A 6,575-nucleotide genomic window follows, 5' to 3' on the forward strand; every position below is an offset into this window, starting at 1 on the left:
TTAGGGTATGACCAAGTCTAAAAGGTGTCACGCTCCAGAAGAGCCCGTACTCGAAGCGCCACATCACGAAAATTCTCAGAAAAGACCAATCACTTAAGGTGAAGCTGAAAATTTTTGGAGGCAAATGCCAGTAAAGGATTATTCGATTGTTGAGCCCTTGCATAAGACTCCTGCCAGGATATCAGTAATGTCATTATTACTCAGTTAGTCTCAACATCGCTTAGCCTTAATGAAAGCTTTGGAAGAAGTCCAAGTACCCGCCGGCACTACAAGTGAAACATTGGCCGAGATTGTAGGGTATGTTGTACGATTGCATAGGCTATCATTTTCTGACGAAGAAAGTCAAGGGAGGGTAAGACCCACAACAAGGCCTTACATATAACAGTCAAATGCCGCTATAAGATTATCCCTCAAGTGCTGATTGATGGAGGGGCTGGGTTGAATGTATGCCCTGTGATGACTTTGAAACAGTTTGGATATGATGTTGGCAAAATCTGCCAGAGTCGAACAAATGTAAAAGCTTATGATGGCGCAGCTAGTGATCCAATTGGAGAAATAGATCTGCACATACAAATGGGTCCCGTAGAGTTCGTTGTGGAGTTCATTATCATGGATATCAGAACAAGTTATAACTTATTGTTGGGACGACCTTGGTTGCACACCGCTGGGGTTGTGGCGTCTTCATTGCATCAATCTCTCAAATTCATCTGGGATGATCAAGAAGTCATAATTCACAGTAAAGGAAGTGTTCATAACTATCCAGACAATTCAGTACCGGTCATAGAAAAATCGCCAAGCAATACTGATTTTCACACCGTTGAATTAGCCATGTTAGATCGCAGGGGGAATTATGAGGATATCCCTATGCCACCGGTCTACAAAATGGTTACCACGACTATGATAAGGAATAGGTTCGAGCCTAAGAAAGGTCTGGGAAGGAACTTACAGGAAATCAAAGAACCAGTGAATATAAAAAATGGAAAATATCGGTTTGGGGTTGGATATGAGCCATGTGAGGCAGAAGAAGAAGAAGAAGCAGAACATGGACCAAGAGGTCCTGTTGAAATAAGAAAACCATTTCCTCATCTATACCAGTCCTTCATAGCATGCCCATTGAGTCACAACGGTGAAGATCCAGAAGAGGGTTTAAGGACGTTGTTTTAGGAAGAGGAGTGCGCAGCCATCATTGAAGAATGCTTTGAAGCACTAGAGATTCGTCATGCTGAACCAGGAGAAATGTCAAGTGGATAGACTTCTACCCTGTTGTTCACCTTGCAGTAGAAAGAATGCTTACTTTCAGAAAAACGGCAAAAGTCAGCTTTGAGGCTCAGCTTATCGCCCTTTCATGCGTTTACATTTCCTTATTACGTGTTGTTTAATAATGGAAATGACTTGATGTTTCAAACTGAGTCAGGACCACAGTTTGTATCACTTTTTTTAAATTCCAATGAAAACGCCTTAAAGTTTGCAATAAGATAAAATTGTTTTACTTCACCTATATAGATATACCTATATATACATATATAAATACATAATTGAGATTGCTTTTATGTGATTGATAATTGTGTTACTTTGCTTTACAGTAATAACACAGAAGCCACAAATAATGTCATGACATGTTACGAGATAATTAAGAACGATGATGAAGAAAGCAAATATCAAGAAGAAGAGATGACTAAACCAGAAGGATTGGTAGACGCTGAAGAGGAATATGAAAATAGACCAACACCGAACCTAGAGAAAACGGAGGTGGTTTATCTAGGAAACAAGGAAATGGTTTGAGAAACCAGGATAAGTGTACATTTGACAGAACCTGAGAAAGAAAGGTATCGAAGTCTGCTGAAAGAGTATGAAGATGTTTTTACTGGGTCATACGCTGATATGCCGGGTTTGAGTACAGACATTGTCGTTCATAAGTTGCCAATCCTAGAGGGATTCGCCCCGGTAAAGCAGAAAATCAGACAACCTAAGCGCAATGTCAGCATCAAAATCAAAGAGGAAGTCGAGAAGCAGATTCAGTCAGGAGTTGTGGAAGTGACACCCTATCCGACATGGTTAGTGAACATAGTCCCGGTATCAAAGAAGGATGGGAAAATGAGGATCTATGTGGACTATCGTGATCTCAACCGCGCTAGTCCAAAGGATAATTTCCCACTCCCTAACATTCACATACTTATTGACAATTGCGCCACGCATGAGGTGCAGTCTTTTGTGGACTATTACGCAGGCTATCATCAGATACTGATGGATGAAGAAAATGCTCAGAAAACGGCCTTCATCGCACCATGGGGAGTATATCAATACCGCGTAATGTCTTTTGGGCTCAAGAATGCCGGCGCTACTTACATGAGGGTGATGACCGCCATTTTTCATAATATGATACATAGAAAGATCGAGGTGTATGTGGACGACGTCGTCATCAAGTCCTGAGTGGGTGATGATCATCTTGAGCATTTGAGAAAATTCTTCGACAGACTTTGCAAATACGATTTGAAGTTGAATCCTGCTAAATGCGCATTTGGAGTGCCTGTCGGGAAATTGTTAGGATTCATAGTCGTACCGTCGTGGTATTGAGTTGGATCCCACAAAGATCAAAGCAATTCAAGAACTCCCACCACCAATGACAAAAAAAAGAGGTCATGAGCTTCTTAGGAAGGTTGAATTACATTGGACGCTTCATCGCTCAGTCCACAGTAATTGTAGAACCAATTCTCAAACTCCTCAAGAACGACGCTCCAACTAAATGGACAGAAGATTTTCAGAAAGCCTTCGACACAATCAAAAGATACTTGTCAAATCCACCCGTTTTGGTCCCGCTAAGGCTAGGAAGCCCTTTACAGCAGTACATGTCAGTAGCAGAGAATGCTTTTGGATGCATATTAGCACAAAATGACGAAACAGGCAAGAAAGAGAGAGCCATCTATTACTGTTATATCCCGTATTTTGTACATTAGGACATTCCGAGCTAACCATGATAAGCTAAGGACAAGACTATTTCGGGATACGAGGTAGAGACTTTTAACCTCCGATATTGTTTGGAGGCATAAGTTGCTTATGATTCTATTGGTATGGAATATTAAGGAATTTGGGGTTAAAAGTGAATTATGGAAAGTTAAATATTTCATGAAAATTTGGGGCTAGAAGTTGAAATAATAATTCATGAAATAAAGGCCAAGTGGCCATCCACTATGGTGTGGGCCATAGGCCACATGGATTAATTATATAAGTAGCTAAAAGATGACAAATTAGTCATCTTCATCATATTCATCCCTTAGAAAATTCAAGAAACTTGGAGAAAAGAGATAAAGGCCATTCGGCCAAGCCTTAGCCGAGCATGAGCAAGGGAAAAATTGACAAAAAAAAAAAATATTTTCTTCAAGCATTTCAACTCCTTAGAAGGTGCATAACAACGTGGAGTGGTTATTGGAACAAGCAATCCATTCATGCTTTTTAGCCACCAACCCTAGCCAAATGGAAAGCTAAGAGGTAAAGGTGAGATTTAATCTCCTTTTTCATGTGTTATGGATGATTTGTACATGTTGTAGTATGTAGAAATGGATGAAACTCATGATATTATGCATTTGGATGTTGAGCCGTGTGGGGTGGGATGGTGTAGGAGTGATGAACTAATTTTATTTAGTATTTTTGGTTGTTGTTGTTGTGGAATCTATGATGAAAATGAAAGTTTAATGATTCAAGTTGAGTTGTAATTGTTGTGGGCTGTTTTAGAGGCCAACGTAAATTGTATGTAGTTTTTTGTATTTATGAGAATAATGTTGTTAAAGTGTGGATTGTTGGTGTAGTTCATGAATTTGAAAGAAAGAAATGTGTTGTTGTTGTTGTTCTCGGGTTTGGGGAGATTTCGGGTGGCATTGGATATTGGTTGGGTTGTTTTGAATATTATGCGGATTGTTTGAAGTGTCCTTAAATCTTGTTTGAATGATCTCGGATGAGTACTTGAACATGTGAGCATTGACGTTGGCTTGAATGTATGTAGTTGAATTGAATATAAATGAAATGTTGTCGAATTCCGTAGGAAAGAGTTACTAATGTTAGAATGCGTTTTGAATTGACTGTTGATGTTGTTAATATGGTTGTTGGTATTGTTGTTGAAGATTTGGCCGAGTTGAATTCTCGGGGATGTGAGTTATGGAAATCTTGGAATTTACCTTGATAAAGTGCTAGCTTGGAATCGGATTCCTAAGTGCTTATGACTAATGTTTGGTGTCTAACGACGTTATTGTAGATCTTGAAAGCGAGACTTAAGTTTGGATTAACCAGGAAGCGGACGAGGTACGTAAAACTTACCACTTTCTTTCTTTTGGCATGTCTTAGTTGTAAGTAGGCTATGATACGAGCCTCGAGGTAACTCTATTCTTACGATCGAGCATGTCCACGATTTTATTCACCTCTTAATGTTAACATTCTTAATATAGTCGTATTATGGTTCTTATGTCTTTTATGATTGGATAATAAATATTGCATAAAATTTTGTTCTTAAGGATTACGTAACTACGAACGTAGTAACTTTCACAGAAGGGCTCGGATCGCTTCGAAACGTTCGTAGAAGATTCCATAACGAATAATATCCCCAAAATTTCATAGGCGGGCTCGGATTGGTTTGATACTTGTCCGTGGGCCCCCGAGACTTTTCTATGTTTGGTTCTAACGACTTTTTACGAAAGAACTTAATGTGGACTATCGTCTTAAACCCCTAGTATGATTACTTGCTTATGTTGGTAGTCGTAATGATGTTTTATATACATATGGTTACTCACGATTACACTCGTGCCTTGTTTTACATCTTTCGCCTAGTCCGGGCAGTTATGTTATCGTGCGCTATATCTATTAGTATGATATGTTTTCCGAAGTATGATGTGTTACGAAGTATGATGTGATACGAAGTATGATGTGTTACGAAGTATGATGTGATATGGAGCATGATGTGTTCGGAGGTATGCAATATTCCGAAGTATGATGTGTTGTGGCGCCAAAGATGGGGTGGCGACCACGTTACGTCACCGAGTCCATTACGGACGCATATGATATATGATATGATAATATGATGACATGATGATATGATGATTCTTCTTAGAGTCCCTCGCTAGAGGGAAGGGATGCAGATATATATATGATGACATGATGGCTATACATGATAATTATATGATCTTATTTACCGAGTCCCTCACTAGAGGGCCGGGACACGTTATATATGCATATGTACATGATGATTATTTACTTATGTTTCTAAGTCCCACAATAAATTGGATATGATATCGACATGCATGATTTACCTTTCAAAGGCAAGCCTTATGATTTTCTATATTTCTTACTTCAGTACGATTCTGTTTACTTTATTCCATGCTTTACATGCTCAGTACATATTCCGTACTGACCCCCTTTCTTCGGGGGCTGCGTTTCATGCCATGCAGGTGTACAGATGAGTAGAGGATGTTAGTAGAATATGTTCCAGCTAGATTGGCGAGCTCCACTTCCTCCAGTCTTTGCCGCCGAGTCGGAAATATCATTTGTGGTATCTTGGGTTATGTTAGAGACTTTGCAGACAGAGTCGAGTGTATGATATGTCAGCTTTGTAAGCGGCTCTGTAAGCCGTTGTGTCATTATGCATTGTATGACAGATTTCTTATAATTACAGATTTTACCTGGTTTGAGAAAGATGAAAAGTATGTTGTTCTTTGAAAAACTTTCTTTATGTATTCATTTCATGATTTAAGAGTCCGGTAAGATTATGAGTACCATGAGGATCAGCGGGTTCGCTCGGCCCTAAGTAAGGGTCGGGTGCCCATCACGCCCTATCAAGTTAGGGTGTGACAATTACATCAATAAGAAGTTCACACCCTATGAATCCAGATATTCCTTGGTGGAAAAGACGTGTTACGCTCTAACTTGGGTATCTCAGAAGTTAAGACATTATATGATTGCATACACGACTCATTTGATCTCAAGAATGGACCCCTTAAGGTACATCTTTTGCCAACCTATGCCGATAGGGAAGCTAGCCAAATGGCAAATGCTATTGAGTAAGTTCGACATCCAATATGTCGCATAGAAAGTAGTTAAGGGGCAAACATTAGCAGATTTACTAGCGGAAAGCCCGGTGGATGACAACCCTATACCTTTATGGACTTACTTCCCGGATGAAGATGTGATGAAAATTGAGGGCAAAGAAAATGAAGATGAATTAGGCTGGAAAGTATACTTTGTTGGAGCGGTCAACTTTAAAGGATCAATAATCAAAGCCGTTTTGGTGTTAGACTCAGGCCAATATTATCTAGTGGCTGCCAAGTTGAACTTCAGCTGCACCAACAACATGGCTGAATATGAAGCTTACATTATAGGTCTTTGTTTAGCCTTTGACATGGATGTGCGAAACCTTTAGGTAATTAGCGACTCGGAGTTGTTGATTCATAAGGTTTGAGGAGAATAGGCCACCAAAAACGAGAAGATCATACCGTATGTTGGACTTGTGCAAAGACTGACAGATCGGTTCCAAGAAGTCAAGTTCAAACATATACTAAGAACCCAAAATGAGTTTGCTGATGCATTGGCAACAA

This window comes from Lycium ferocissimum, chromosome 11, assembly GCF_029784015.1.
Source record: "Lycium ferocissimum isolate CSIRO_LF1 chromosome 11, AGI_CSIRO_Lferr_CH_V1, whole genome shotgun sequence".
Lineage (NCBI taxonomy): Eukaryota > Viridiplantae > Streptophyta > Magnoliopsida > Solanales > Solanaceae > Lycium > Lycium ferocissimum.